General features: G+C 42.4%; 1 protein-coding gene across 2 annotated transcripts in view; it reads left to right on the top strand.

The window, feature by feature from the left end:
- Positions 1 to 24: 24 nt before the first annotated feature.
- Positions 25 to 16,773, top strand: part of sirt3.2 (sirtuin (silent mating type information regulation 2 homolog) 3, gene 2) — a 31,373-nt gene continuing 14,624 nt past the window's right edge. The window contains exon 1 of one of the 2 annotated variants that reach the window (XM_012958604.3): positions 25 to 74. The gene's annotated coding sequence lies outside the window, so the exon portion shown is untranslated. Of the gene's footprint in view, positions 75 to 16,564; positions 16,584 to 16,773 lie in introns of those variants that run through there. The other variant, XM_031897650.1, reaches the window with a different exon arrangement.

Raw genomic sequence — 16,773 nt, forward strand, 5'->3', positions numbered from 1 at the left:
AGGTGCCCAGATGTTCCAGAAACACCGTTAGCTGAGGTGTTAGCTGCGCGCTGGCAAGATGGCGCCGTTGCCAGGTAACAAAGTCCCTCTGTTTTGCGCTCTTACAGTGATTCTAAAAGGGGAACGCCACCCTAAAACTGGTTGGCAGGTTTTCAAATTAACAAATTGTTAGAATTATGGCAAACTTGCATGAACAGAATGACACAATTGGCAATGGGAAATAAGGGTTTTCCATGAGTGTTGGAAAAATTGCGAGAAAAATAATTTTTCCCTGTGTTTGACAACAACATCAATAGGGAAAATTACGGAAGAGTACTAGGGCCACAAAAAAAACAAACAAATATCGCAGGCAACTTTTTAAAGTCATAATTATGAGTTTAAAAGTCATAATTCACCAGAATTTTTTTTTGGTGGCCCTAGTGCTCTTCCTTAGAAAATAGTTGCATTTTGGGATAAATCAAGATTTTTATTTGAATCTAAACAGAAACTTAAGTTAATCTCTCCTTAAGTGTTTTGTATAATATTTTCATAAAGAGTGAATTATTCCCATGCTTAACTTAAAGGGGCCCAGTTTTCAAGGGTAAGGCAAAATCATTGCTCTTAGAGCCCCAAATGTGGCGCAAATTTGTCTGAACGTCAGTGGATGGTGGGGGTGACCTTTTCTGTGACTAATTGTCTTAGAAAAGATTGTAATTGAAAGGTGTATGGCCACCTTAAAGTTGGTAATACGTGGGTTTCTCCAGAGTCTGCAGCTTATTTACCTGCTTAGATTTGTCTGAATGAAAATTGGCCATCAGGCAATTTTGAAAATCCTGTCAGATGGGGGTATGTTGATGTGGTCTTTGTCTAGTGGACATCATAGGCCCCATTGTATGGAACGATCGTTGGCCCCAAGGCAAACAATTATATTAGCCCAATTTGGCCCTGCACATCCAGTCATTACTTGCCAAACTAGAGGATCTGGAATTATGTGGCCACCTTAACACAAATAGGCTAATGTAATTTTCCCTTGCTCTTAGGCTCTTTAGAGCAGAGTAATTTTCCAGTAGAAATTTGTAACAAGTTTCCCAGAATTCAAAATATTTGAAGACCATTGAAAAAAAACTGAGTATGCACCTACATTTTTTTCCCTTAATTTCTATTAAAGTACATTATTTCTCTGAATGGATTGTCTTATTAGCTGGAAGCTTGTGGAACAAATGAATGTTTCTCAGTGTATGGCCTCATTAATTACGCTTTTCTGTAGATACCTCTACAGGCAGTTGAGTTACAAAGTTACTGGGCCCCAGATCATTCTAAAGCCCCACTAAAGATGGCCATACACGGGCCAATTGTAGCTGCCGATATCGGTACCTTAGACCGATTCTGCCAGACTGACATCTGGGCTGAAATTGGGCAGATATCGCATCGATCGGGCAGGTTAAAAAATTTAGTCGGATCGGGGACCACATCAGCTCGTTGATGTGGTCCCCGAACTGACTGCTCCTATTAGCGGCGTTCTAATTCCATCGTTCGGCCCCAGAGCCAAACGACCAAATTAGCCTAAATTCACCCGATATAGCGAGCGGATCTTAACGTGTATGGCCACCTTAAGACATTAAGGGGGCATTGTGTTTATAATCATATATTGAAACTGCATATCAGACACTGCACCACTAGGACCCATGTACCTTCAGGACCCCCCAACAGTCACACGGTTTGCTTGTCTCTTTAGTTACCACAAAAGGGGGGAAGGTCCTACACAAACACCTTTTGCCAATGTACTGTTATTATCCAATTTGGATGACAGAGGCTTAAATCTAATCTTAAATCCAGGTTACTGACTGCATTAGCATAAGGTCTGCCCCTTCTACTCTGTTCTGTCACTCTAAAGGCTGTAACTACGAAGCACTTTCAGTGAAGCTTCTAGCCCAACCAGTGGCTCAGGGGCAACATGTTGCTCACCAATCCCTTGAATGTTGCTCCCAGTGGCCTTAAAGGAGGTGCTTATTTTTGAATTCCTGACTTGGAGGCAAGTTTTGGTTGCATAAAAACCCAAAGTACTCCTAAACAGTACTATGCTTGTGTTGCTCCTCAACCCTATTTATCTTTTGAATGTGGTTTACGGGTACAAAAGTTTGGGGACCCCCATTCTATCCCTTCCAGGCAGGGGCGATGCTTTAGGGAGGCGGCACACGGTGGGGATTTGTCGCCCGGGGTAACAAAGATTTATAGCAGGCAACTAATCTCTCCGTGTGTCACCTCCCTTATGGTATTAGTCCCACAAGAGTGCTGACATTTGACAACAACCCTTTGCTGCACCAACTGCATCCTGACTATGGTTGCCACCTTTTCTGGGGAAAAAATATTGGCCTTTCTATATTTTTATGATTTTCTTCTTAAAAACATAAAAATATTTTTACCAGCCAGGTAGCAACCTTATCCTGATTAAGGGGAGTGCTGCCTTCAGCCTCTCTGTTGTTTACCCTTAAAGTTTGGTTCCTCTTTAACTTACTATTTATTTGAAAAGGAGTCAGTCTATGTCAGTACTTGCACAAGCACTTTTTTGGGGGTCTGATGCCACCTTTGGACCTCTTAAATACTCCTGGATGTTCTATGATGAGGTATCTAAACAGCTCTGCAGGGAAACGTCTGTCCTCTATAAACTGGAGGACTTATGTGTAACTTATAGGGCAGGTGGCAAAATGTAAAAATAGTTGCAAACCCCCACTTTTTTTGCACTTTATACCAGGCCCCTTGCTTAGTGCCCATAGATGCAGGTCTGTGACCTCCAGATTAGAGAACAAAGACCTACACCTTCCCTATGATTACAATAGTGCCTGCAAAAGATAGTGGGCCTAGGTCTATATAAATAAAAAGGTAAATATAATAATCATATTAAAAAAAACAATTTTTAGAGCACCTGAAATGTTGCCTTTAATCTTGGGGCTCACATTTAGGCTGATGCCACATGTGGCGTAGGGCTGATATTTTCGGCAAGCGGAAAAACGATTGGCGAAAATTCAGCCCTACGTCTGCTACTTGTGCCTGCACCCGAATGAATGGAATTTGCATTCTCTCGTGTTTTCATGCGTATATCAGCTACATGTGCCATTCATTCGGGTGCAGGCACAAGTAGCAGGTGTAGGGCTGAATTTTCGCCAAGCGTTTTTCCGCTTGCCGAAAATATCAGCCCTACGCCTCGTGTGGCATCAGCCATAAGGCTAATGCCAGACAAGGTGTAGGGCGGATATTTGCACCCGAGTGTATCTCATTCATTCAGGTGCATGCACATGTAGGAGGCGTAGGGCGGAATTTTCAGCAAGCGCTTTTCCGCTTGCAGAAAATATCCGCCCTACGCCTCGTCTGGCATTAGCCTAACATATCAAACCAGATATGTTCAGCTAATGATCGTTGTAATGGTAATTTACGATTCCTCTGGGCAGAAGTACAAGAGCACTAAGTGGCACAAGTAAGGTTGCCACCTTTGCTGGAAAGAAATGCAGGCCTTTCTATATATTTGTCTTGTTTCCCTATTGATATCATTGGGATCAAGCACCAGTTTTACCGTCCAGGCCTTGTGGCAACCCTAAGCACAAGATTGCATGAATTAGTGTTCGTGCACAGAGCACTTCTGCGCAGGGGAATGGCTGCCATGTTCACCTTGCACTGGATAGAAACATCCAGGGCAACATCCAGGGGCACAGACCAACTCTATTGCAGGCAGTAAGAAAAGGGCCCTGTTGCAGCCTGCGTCCTATGATTTTTCCTAACTTGCAGATCTCAGTGGTTAAAGGATGGGTAGAGGGTGTCGCCCCCACTTGCCCCATTTGCCAGAATCCACAGATTGCCAGTCCAGGCCTATAACAAACTAATGATGGATATAGAAACACAAGGAAAGGTTTACCTTCTTATCCCTGGTGCCATTTATAATGCATGCAGGAGGTAGGGAAAGAAGGGTGCCATGGTTCCAGTAAAAATGATGGTGTGTCTTTACACTGAATTATGGGACATCATACTAGAAAGTTAGCAGGGCCCACCCCCATGGGGCACAGTGGTCACCTGGGCCCCCTGGGTGGTGGGCCTTTGCACATATTATAGAACAGGGAAAACATGGAGTGGCCTCTGTCACACTCCTGTTACCCCCTAGCTTTGAAGTACACCATCATATATTTGCATATTGTTCCTGCATGTATGCTTCAGCACCCGGACTAAATACAGGAGCTAATGAGAGATTTATGCGCTTGTTTTAGCTATTTACACAGTTGGAGCACACCCAGCCTAATTCCTTATAATCTCCCTGACCATACAGTGGCCTATCAGTAAGGAGACAGTCCTGTAATACCTTGTTTGCACTTTCCCAATCAAATAGCAGCCTGGCTGATACAGTATTAATATTTTGGCTAAAATCAAGTGTAGTATCTGGCAATCAATGGCTTGTCAGCCTTTTGGCTAAGATCAAGTGTAGTATTGAAATGAGAATCATTTGTTCCTCTGGCCTTTAGGTTGTCAGACGAAAGCTTGATGAAAGTGGAGGAGCTGTGTTCCCATTAGGGAAGAGCTGCTGGCTTATTTTTTGTTGGGGGCTTCGCACATGCTCTCCTGCCTAATCATGCTTCACTTCTTTTGCCCAACCATTGCCTTACCAATGCAATTAATAGCATTGCACCCGCACACTTCAGCACCCTTTTTGTGTTTAATTTGTGCACCCTGGATAGGTGTCATAGTCCTCTGGGCTTGACCCTAGGCCAAGACCTGGTGGGTCTCACCCTAGCTACTTTGCCCACACATGCTGTTCATTGGCAAAAGCCTTGGACACATGAGCATCAGAGCCCATGCCTTCGGGTTGACAAAGGGGTTGTTTTGCCCCGAAACGTTGCACTTCCGTAATAAAGTATCTAAAGGGCTAGTCCCGTTTGTAGCTCCTGAGTGCCATTGCTTTCTTCTATCTGGATATTTTGGGAGGGTGCAGTGAGCACCGAGCGCAAATTTTTTAGGAGAGTTAAGGGTGTGCGTATAAGATCTTCGTTTCGTTTTCGGGTTGGACTCGCAATGATTTAATATTATCTGTCAATCAATGGCATTGCACCCGCATACTTCAGCACCTTTTTTGTTTGATTTGTGCACCCTGGATGGGTGTCATAGTCCTTTAGGCTTTACCCCAGGCCAAGACTTACGCGGACTCCCCCTTGCTGCAAAGCAAAGAGGTGTCCAATGACCTGGTGGGGCTCACCCTAGCTTCGGTAAAGGTGGACCTACCCACCCATGCTGTTCATTGCTGCATGCCTTGGACACATGAGCATCGGAGCCCGTGCCTTCGGGTAGAACTCACAGGCGATGATTCAATATCATCTGTTCTTGAAGAATGGGACAGGTTATGAAACTTGACTTTGGCCAGGGGGCTTCAATATAAAAATTAAATAAAAAAAAATGAATAAGGTTTTAATAAAATTTTTATCAGGTTCTATTGATAAGCAGTGATGCACCACTATATACAAAGGCAATATTACCTACTGACACTAATACACAGTTTCTAATCCTTAGGAGTATTTATGCCTGTACCCATAATGCTTAGTTGTTAGGTTGATGGCACACAGTTGTCACCTTGACAGTTATTGTATAATTGTATTAGTATTAGTAATTTTAGAAAAGGGGTTATCCCTGCATACAGGGCATTTTCAAATAGCATGGTCCACTCAAGAATAATGGAATGTCCATCCCTGCACGCATAAAAGGGCATTTAGATCCATCCCAATAAGACCATGGAAAAGCAACTGCTATCAGGGTGAAAGCAAGAGGTATAAAGGTGTCCATACACAGGCATATTTAACCTGCCACTTTGGGTCCTTCAAACTGATTCAGCATCTTATCTGCCCGTGTATGGGGCCCTCCACAGGCCTCTCGACGGATATCTGGGCAAAAATTGCCCAGATGTCAATTGGGCAGGCTTGATTTTCTTGTTGGATCGAGGCCCTTTATTGTAATGCGATCCTTTTGCCCAAGGGCCAAACGATTGCATTAGCAATTACCCAATATTGCAAGATGGGCATATCTGGGGAAAGATTTGCTCGTTTGGCAACCTATACAAACGAGTGAATGTATGTATGGCCACCTTCACTTTGCCTTACTGAGTAAATTAAATGTATTGCAATAAATACCAAACTGCCTTATAGTTTTTTTGTTTTTTTTTTACTTTTTTCATAATTCATTTTGTTCAGTTCCTTAGAAAATAACTCTGACTTGATTTGAATACATTGCTCAAGACTTTTTAAACATTGCATAAACAAATGGAGTGATGAATGTATAATAGCTGTTTAGTTGTTACATAATACTTTTCTATATCATTATATCACATGAACGTCAGTGAAAAGGGTGCATACATTCCTGGTGACAGGCTTAAATGTTATTGCAGTGAGATATTAACTGCAGTAGCTAAACCAGAGTTGCTTGGGGCCATATGGCCCCCCATACTTACCTGCCCTTTGTCTCTGACCCTGGAGTCCACTAGAGCAGATTACACTCTCCTACACTACCGGACCAGATCTTTCAGCTAAAAGAAACAGAAGGCTTTATGCCACCCATGGGAAGGTTCCACCAAAACCCAGGGCACATATCTGTGGGTGTAAAAGAGAGAAACCAAACATGAAAGGAGGAAAAGGAGATGATATTTGGAAGCTTGGGACATAAGACTCATTAATACTGGTATTATTTGGGATTTGTCAGGCTACTGCCAGACGGGGCTTATCAAAAGGCAGACGCTAAGTTCTATGTCTGCATTATAGAGGAGTGGGTTGTCCCGGGTGCAGACATACAGAGCAGATTATGTCTCAAAAATATATACTTAATGTAAAGCAGGAAAGCCCATAAGGGTGGTTACAGCTGGATGGGACCTCATCAATGCTGAATACAGGCAATTCCTCCAATAACATAACACTTTTTAATGTTACCCTTCTACAGAGCTCCAGAGGGAAAAGTGAGTTTTTATTGGTATTGGACAGCAGCTGTATTCCACCATTGTGGAACGTAAAGACCCAGCCCTTTATATATTCCATGCATAGTAGGGTTCAAAGGGTGAAAACCATGTCAGTTTGCACCTGTGTTTTCATGAATAAAATGCCACTAATGTTGCCTTCAAGCTGGGCTCAGACTTCAACTGAACTGGGGGACAAGTGCCACAGTTTACGAACCACTGCTATAGATAAGTATTGCCAAGAATATGCCCAAATATAGTTACATAGTTATATAGGGTTGAAAAAAGACCCAGAGTCCATCAACCTTTCCAAGTAAACCCAGCACACACAACCTATACTTACCAATCTATACCAACACATACATAACTATATATACAACCATTAATACTAACTGTAAATTTTAGCATCACAATAGCCTTGAATATTATGCTTGTTCAAGAACTCATCCAGGCCCCTCTAAGGGGTCTGGCACATGGGGAGATTAGAAATCACAGAAGCTTCGGCGATTTACATTTTCGCCGGTGGGATGGCATTTCAGGGAGATTAGTCGCCCGTGAACAGGGAGATTAGTCGCCTGTGAACAGGGAGATTTTTCGCTGGCGACCAAAGTGCATAACGTTGCACTTGTCCACATTGAACCTCATTTTCCAGTTTGCTGCTCAGTTTACCAATTTAATCATATCACTCTGCAAAGCAGCAGCATCCTGCATGGAACTTATAGTTTTGCACAATTTAGTGTCGTCAGCAAAAATAGAAACAGTACTCTCTATGCCCACCTCCAGGTCATTAATAAACAAGTTAAAAAGCAAAGGACCAAGGACTGACCCCTACGGTACTCCACTAACAACACTAGTCCAATTAGAAAATGTTCCATTTACCACCACTCTTTGTACTATATCCTTCAGCCAGTTTTACGTACAATTATACTGTTTATATAGCTCCATTATATTTAGTAAGCTCTTAAAGAAGCATCATTCCCTCCTTTAGTGCTGCTTACAATCTAACCTTCCAACTCCTTGCAGACAGTTCCAAGGGTGCAGTGGAACTCAGAATTGCAACATATCCGTGCTGACCACTGAGCCATCGTGCCACCAGTAGTAGCATTCACAAGTTTTCTGAAACTAAACTATAGTTCTTGATATCCTATTTAAGTTTCTTTAGCAATGTAAGAATATATTACATTTAGACTGCATGAAGTAAGCAGACCTCAATCAACAACATCCAAGCAATAGTAACAGCTTTATGCCTCATACAATTGCTTCATTGCTGATCTCTTGTCTCAAGTCTGCATAATCCTGATCAAGTCTGCATCATCCTGATCAAGTGACAAAGAGAATGAAAGGTAAACACTAAGTAAGCTTTATCAGATAGGTCTATGTAAATACAGCCATAACTGCTGCTCTGAGTCCTCAGTGAAAAGAAACACCACATTTCTTTCCTTCTATTCTGTATGCATGATCTTTTGTGTCACACTTCCTTCTTTCAGAAAAATCCTTCAGGGCACGGCATGAGTCTGCTCAGTTTGATTCTTCCCCCCTCCCTTCTGTTCTTTCCCCTCCCATCTTTGCTGTGCAATCTGAGATGAAAGCTGTTCCATGCCTGTAAGCTGCTGCCTGGAAGTCAGACCAAGATAAAATGGCAGCTGCTATCTCAAACAAAAATAGGGATTCAATGACTGTTTACTCAGGTATGGTAAAGTGTGACTATTGTGACTACTCTATTGGAAATAAAATGCCAGAATGCCTTTCCTTCTCCTTTAAATGCTGAGCAATCAACCTGGAATGCAAAACATATCATTATATAAATAAGTTCTCCTCTGACACTTAACAGGAAAGCATTCTGTAACCAGAAGGAAATGATAATTAAATTTGCTGCCTAATTATACAGACACTAAGAAATATTGGCCAGTTAATGTTCTCTTTGTCTAATACACTAATAAAATAAATATGAGCTTGTATATTTCAGTGTATACTGTTAGTAACCGATGATTCAGGGGGTTAAGATGAGATTCTAAAAAAGGTATGCCTGGCACTGCCTAAAACAGGCAGGCCTGGGGGGAGCCTAGAGACTCAGTTTCCGGTGGGCCAAATTACTTCAGTCCGTCTCTGATCTATGGCTTCACCCTTGTATGCCGCCCTAATCAACAGTGGTCCAAGATGATTGGCTATTGGTAGCCACCACAGCTATGCTAAAGAAGGAAGATTTATGTCCTGTTCTGTATAAAAGTTTATATAAAAGGATAAATCAGTTGGTGTCAAAAGGTTGAGCTTAAAGTGGGCATGACAAGAAGACAGAACCAGTGGAAAAACTGCCTAACCACTGTGAGATTAAAATACCACTGTTGGCATTGTTTATCGTAAAGAGCCACCTATAGTCTCCAGCATAAACAACCTATTGTGTGGCTTGAAGAATGAATCAGAAATATATGTTTCTACAGAAATTGTCTAGAAATGACCTGAGAACAATACAAAATTTTATACTTGACTAGATGATTTCAGAATTTCTTCAGAAATTAAAGCAGTAGAAGTGTCAAGGGAAAAGTAGACAGACAGAGACCATAAAAGCCTGCCCAATTCGCTGGCAAGTACAGGGTGTGCATATGAGCTCCTAGATTAAAGTAGCATTTTTAGGTTTTTACTGTGGGACACCTACCTTAGTGACATACAGTGTATGCTGTCCTGTGAAAGGAATAGGCCCAGACTGGCAATTTGTAAATTCTGGCAAATGCCTTGCTGTAAGATGCCATAGGTGCCATGGTGGGGGGTTGTTTGGGTCTCTGTGTATTTGAAATGACAGGGCCTATTTTGAATCCCAGAGCTGATAGGTGCCCACTCCTCTAGCAAGTTAGTGAGGGCCATGACATCTCCCAGGATTCTGAGTCCCACCAAATTCATGAGCCAGACATCGCTTAGAGAGCCTACTTTCACATTTTATTTATCCAGTACAACTGACACTATTAATTATTCACCCTCACAGTGTGGTTAAGAGTTCCCCAGGAATTACTCCTTAGCTACTCACTGGGGGGTTCCCTTTTAATACCCTCAAATCCCATTCTCACCCCTTGGAAGCTACATGAGAAGTATTAGGTGTGGGGGGAGATGACCTCTTTTGTATCTAGTAATGTGTGCCACATAGACACACCAATTTTTCATACAATTAATGTCCAACCAAACTGTATGACCTTTTGTTTGGCCTCTTATGCAGTTGATTAGCCAGACATCAGACATTAAATCTACATTTATTCCACATTAAACAACACATGGCTCAATTCTATAAAAACAGCATATACTGTAAGTAACACTAACTCAGTTGTACAGAGGATCTAAAGGGCAAGTATTATAACAGCAAATGCACATGGGTTGGTACAGATTGAGGCAGCAGTGTAGTCTCTCTCCCTTCCCCCTTATTTAATTAACTGTTACAAGTGTATTTTTACGCTACCCTTAACTAATCCCTGGTCTGTCTGGATAGAGTTCTACTGGTTGGGAGGAGAAAGGTTGTATATAGGGCTGAGGAACCTACATTGGGAGAAGCAGGAAGTCAGCTAAAGATATGGATCTTTGACTAGGGAGAAGCATATGCAGAACAAATATAACAAAGGGAGTTTACTAGCTGCTTTATAATGACTGGCAATTGTATCTATTGACTCCTATATGGATTTAAAGGGGAAGTAATTTACCTTTAAAATACAATTACGCATGTATGTATGTATGTATAGTTTTATTTACTGTATATAGGTCTACGTATGTACGCAGCACTGTATTGTAGTATCATCAATATAACAGGTTACTCAGAACTTTACATGAATTTATAAGATACTGGGGTCTTACAATAATAACACAGTTGGGTTGCCAACCCTTGGAGCTGCAGAACAAATAAGTTCATATTTTTAAAAACCACCAAATGTATAACAAGTTTAGACAAACCACTAATTGTCTTAGGATACAGTTGTCTGCATCATATTAAAGTGTAATTCTAAGGCAAACTATCCCTTTCATAGACCCCCCCTTTTTACTAGAAACTAACAACATGCATGTGCTGGGAGATGCAATTTAACTGGAGAGTTATGGCTGGACGATACATAAAATACTTTACAGCATGTGAGTTACAATAACAGCCTTTCCGCTGATAAGGAATCTATGCAAATTCAGATGCAAATAATAAACAGAGAACTCGTAGGTATTTATTTTAGCAGTCTAGAGAGGGAGGGGGTCTAAATCTGCAACTTAAAGGCCTTATTTTACTTTGCATGGCAGATTTAGAACTTTTTCTATTGTTATGATTTTGAAAATGCTGTATTATAATGTCCTGTAAACTGTAGCTAGTCCCATGTCTGAGAGTAGGGTTGTTGTCTGGTCCTGTAAATAACACATGATAGCAACTTACATTTCGAGGAGGTTAGATGCCCACGGTGGCATCTTCTATTGCCCTTAAGGATGGGATCAGTTAGGGATTGAGATGGATGTACTATATGAACTTTACTCTATTAATATGGTGGATACAGCAGCAATATCTCAGGTCATGTTCACAATCTTATCAAGTCCTCCACTTAAATGATTTGCATTTTGTGTTGTTTTATTTAGTTTACGTCACAGACTTCTGCAGACAGTCCACCTGGCACCTTTTGCTCCTGTAACATGACATATAAATATATATATATAGATCTGTTTAGTGCTGTTCAAGCTAATGTTGAGAGGATGTCTTTATGGGGATTTATATTCTGTGGTCAGCTGATTTACTACACGTAAGTCCCTTTTGCACATTTACTGTATTTATATTTGTACACACACAGCCCAGGGTTGTACAACTCACAGCTATTGTTGGTATTAGTGCCTGCAATTACAGCCCAGCAAGGCCTCCTACCCCTGTGTACTGAGCAAGCAGGACAAAGGGTGTCACTTTTTTTTTTATGGAGTCATAGAGAATGCCTCAGCTTAGCCAAGCAATATGGCAACGGAAAATATGCAGAAAAATAATATTCTGTACACACAGTAAACTTATTTAAGGACACAGTGTTAGAGCAGTACACGTTCAATCTACCTTGCCCACAGGACCCAATCCAAATAGGGCACTCATGATGGTTGCACCTAACTAGAGCTAGTTCTATCACATAAGATCAGAGGTGAAACTACTAGGGGAATTAAGGGTGTGTTTGCAGTGGGGACCGCTCCCATGGTGGACTTGCATTGGTGCAGCCAGAATCCACTAAAGCTCAGTGCTGCAGGGCTTGCAACTAATGCACATGGGAGAGGGATGTCCCAGAAAACAGTAAGCCTCAAAGGGACACTGTCATGATTTTTATGGTGTCCTTTTTATTTCTAAATTACACTATTTACATAGCAAATATTCACTCTACCATTTAAAATTTTATTCTTGAACCAACAGATGTATTTTTAGCTGTAATATTGGTGTGTAGGCGCCATCTCAGTGCATTGTGCTTTCAGAAGGAGCCAGCGCTACACATTGAGGGGCCCATTCATTAAAGTACGAATGAGAAAAATTTGGATTTTTTTTAACTTTGTGTAATTTCTGAGATATTTTCATTAAATTACGCAACGTTTTCGTGCTTTACGTCAATTTGTGTGAGAAAATCGTATTTGTCATAATGACTACGAAAGGTTCGGATTCATTTAAGCTTCGTTATCGTGACTTTCCTTGGGCCAGGTTGGAGCTGCAGAAGTGCCATTGAGTCCTATGGGAGGCTACCAAAATCATACACTGAAGGTTCAAAGTCAGAAAGGTTTTCCCGCCATTTACGATTGTTCGGATACGAAAATTTCATAACTTTCGGATCGCACCACAATATTTTCGTACGACCACGATACAAATTTTTGTGCAATTAACACGCATCAGAAATTATCGTGGTTAGTATGAATTTTTTCCAATTGTGCTTTTAATTGGCAAAAATTCGTACTGCTTTCAGATAACCTATTTTTTCTCCTACTCCCATGTAACTGGAGGAGTCCCAACCGGATTTGGATCTCTTACTACTGATTGCTATTCTGCTATCTACTAGGAGCTCCTATCTTGCTACTTTCCCATTGATCTGCTGATCAGCTGCTGGGAGGGGGGTAATATCACTCCAACTTGCAGCGCAGCAGTAAAAATATATTTTCCCATGAGAGTATTCCTGCATAAGACCACCCGGGGTAACCTCTTCTCTCACATGCTATTACACTCACCCTTTACACTGACACTTTAGTGACTGATCAGCCATGTTCTTGATGGCGTGGTATTGTATAATTTGGCAACCTGCAGGAGTGGTAGAAAAACATTGTTCCATTCATTTGGTATAAAGGCCCAAACCAGCATATCTGTATGGAAGAGAGGAGGAACTTTAGTGTACAATGGCTCTGTTTATGGTCTGACAACGACTGATTGAAATTTGGTAGGATCCCAGGTTGTCAAAATTGCCCCTGCCCTTCACCCTGAGCTGTTATTTATACCCAGTTGGTTAGACAGTATGGTCCAAATTAGCCACAGGTTGCCTGGCCAAATCAAGGCTTGTCTGGCCACCTCTTTCTCTTTGTCTTACTCAAGCGATTAAGGAGATAAGCCTATTTATTCTTCTGACCAGGCAGTAAGAAAACCCTTCTACACATTATAACCTACTAGTAAGGGGGAGGCTAATCTTGTAATCAGATATATACGTGTCTGTTGTGTGCTGTTCTGGTGAATTAAAGGTGCCCATACACGTGAAGATTCATGTCGCCAAGTGACCTACAGGTGGGCGATATCGGGGAACATGTAGGCTAATGATATAATGGCGGCAATTATGCAATTATATATGGCGGTAATGAGGCAGTCAGTTCGGGGACCGTATCAACGATATCGGCAGCTACAATCGGCCCATGTATGGCCACCTTTAGGGCTGTAACAGACGGGGCGATTAGTTGCCACGCAACAAATCTCCCTTGTTGCGTGTGACTAATCTCCCCAATATGCCATCCCACCGGCTAGAATGTAAATTGCCGGTGGGATGGCATATCGGGGAGATTAGTCGCCCAAAAAACAATTTAAGGCAGTGCTGTCCAACTTCTTCAAAGCTGTGAGCCTAGGCCCTGACTAAAGATATTTTTAAGGGCCATATTATATTAAATCCTTGAGTTTGATTCTGGTTTGGGCACTATCTGCAAGGAGTTCATATGTTGTATGTGTGAGCTTCCTTCCACACCAAAAACATACATTAAGGTTCATTGACTCCTGATTTAAAAAAAAAAAAAAAATTCCCTCTGGGCATGAATGGGATAGGGATCTTAGATTATAAGCTCCACTGGGGCAGGGACTGATGGGAATGTCTATCAATGTCGACCTTAGAATGTAAATCCATTGGGCAGGGACCAGGATCGGACTGGGCCGCCGGGACACCGGGAAAAATCCCGGTGGCCCAGACCTGACCCTTGCCAGCGCTCCCCTGTCCGACCGTTCCTTCCCTGGTGCATTAAACATATGCACGCTCAGGGGAGGATGTTGGGTGGAGGGCCCCTGCGGTGGGGAAGTTTAGAGGGTGCGGGGGGTGCGGCCGATGGGGGCACCTGCAGGGCCCCTGCACCCTTCACTCCGACCCTGGCAGAGACCAGTGTAAATGATGTACTGTATAATCTCTGCGAAGTGCTTCAGAAATATGTGGCCCAATATAAAATATAGAAAAAAAATAATTAGTAACATCCTTTAAAATTGGTACCTTGTCAGAGCTGGAAGTGCACTGTAGGTACAAACTGTGCTGTTTCTGGCAGTGTGGAGCAGAAAGGTTACTTCCCTTTCCTTGTTTCCTACTTAGATATCTGTGCTCTGATGTAAGTGCATGTCATTCTTTCCATGGCCTACAAACAGTTCAAACAGAAAAAAATTATCATCATTTCTATCAGCCCCAAGTTGTTTTTAAACTACAACTCACCCAGCAGCCTTGTGCCTTGATATGGTTACAGAACCCCTCAATGACTTCTAATATCCTTATAATGCACAGTAGGGGGTACATTATCCCTTATAATAAATGGGTGATATTCATATTTCCTGTATAACTTCACCTGCAGCCTTGTGCTTTATATGGGCAGAGGGTGATTTTTGTGCTTTGGGAGACTACTTAACCCATTCCTTGCCAGGATGTTTTGATCTTACTTCTCTGGTTATGTCCCGTAAACACATGGCTTGTTATAGAAGAAAGAGAAATTACTGTGTTGTACTGTGTTATGTCCCTGATAGCTAACACTCTAGAGTCTAGTATTTAATATCTTTGGCAAGTAGGTGAGTAAAAGCTGTTCAGGTTTTTATGATGACCCTCTATTAGGGTGAAGACACATGATGGCAGGGAATTTTCTGGAGTTTAGTAGCCATGACAATAGCTCCTTGTGTCTTCACCCTTAAGGTGGCAGTACACGGGCCAATTATAGCTGCTGATATCGGTCCCTTAGACCAATTCGGCAGCTTATTGGCCCGTGTAGGGGCACAAACGACGGGCCTGCCCGACCGACATCTGGCCTGAAATCGGGCAAATATTGATCAGGCAGGTTAAAAAATTTAGTCAGACCGGGGACCACATCGGCTGTGCCTATTACCGTGCCTATTACTGGCGTTCTAATTTGATCCTTTGGCCCCAGGGCCAAACTACCGAATTAGCCTCAATTCACCTGATATTGCCCACCCGTAGTTCGGGATATCGGGAGAAGATCCGCTCACTTGACAATCTCGCCCAGCGAGCGGATCTTAACGTGTATGGCCACCTTTAGTTCCCCAGTTTAAATAAATGAAATTTCTTTGACTCTCGCTTGACCTACTGCATTATAGACTGCTGCTGCTTTGAGAACAGTGACAACAAAGGGAAAACTGGAAATCTAATTATCTACCTTGCAAGGACCAAACATGGTGTAGCTTCAGTTACCCCTTTAGGGCTGTGACAGACGGGGAGATTAGTCGCCGCCCAACAAATTTCCCTTGCGCGAGCGACTAATGTCCCCGAAATGCCATCCCACCACCTAGAATGTAAATCGCCGGTGGGATGGCATACGCAGCGCCGGAATCGCTGAATTTTCCTTCCATCCCACCGGCGATTTACATTCTAGCTAGTGGAATGGCATTTCGGGTAGATTAGTTGCCCGCGACAAGGGAGATTTGTCGCGCGGCGACTAATCTCCCCATCTGTCACAGTCCTTAAACTTCCATTATTCTCAGAGATAAGCCACTTAATGCCTTTACCTGTCTAAGGATATTGAGGTGTGTAGTTTGGGGCTGAAGGATGAAACCTGGAAGTACATGAAGTGGAGGGTTTGGGTTTGGGGAAAGGGGTAGAATGGAATTAAAACAAAGTCCAAGAGTAAATAAATAAGGTACCTGGGTGCTGGACCTGATATATATAACCTGGAGCTGTTGATTAATCATGGCAGCAGGCAGTGGCGAAACTACTGGGGGTGTGAAGGGTGCACCCAGACACTCGCACCAGTGCAATTACGCACAAAAATATGTCGGGGGGTGGGGGGGGCGATCTAGTTATACGATTTTACAGCTTTTTCCCTCACAGTGTAAGTCCAGGTCCTGCCACTAGGGGATTGGCTTTGCTGAAGGAGAGCTCAAATTTCTTCCTCCTGTCTAGCCAATCCTCTTGTAGCTGTACCGGGACTCACAACTTGATAAAACACAGTAAGTAAAGCTTTTCTTTTTTTCTGTTTTTTCCCCTTCTCTTTATTCTTTTTCTATCAGCCAGGTTTGGGAAGGCTTAGCCTTTACTAGTCTTAATAAAAATCCACCCATGTGTCACGAAACCCCTCTGTCACTTCCAGTATTTATATAATTTACAGTAGGGGGGTACATTATTCCTTATAATACATGA

Source organism: Xenopus tropicalis, chromosome 3, assembly GCF_000004195.4.
Source record: "Xenopus tropicalis strain Nigerian chromosome 3, UCB_Xtro_10.0, whole genome shotgun sequence".
NCBI lineage: Eukaryota > Metazoa > Chordata > Amphibia > Anura > Pipidae > Xenopus > Xenopus tropicalis.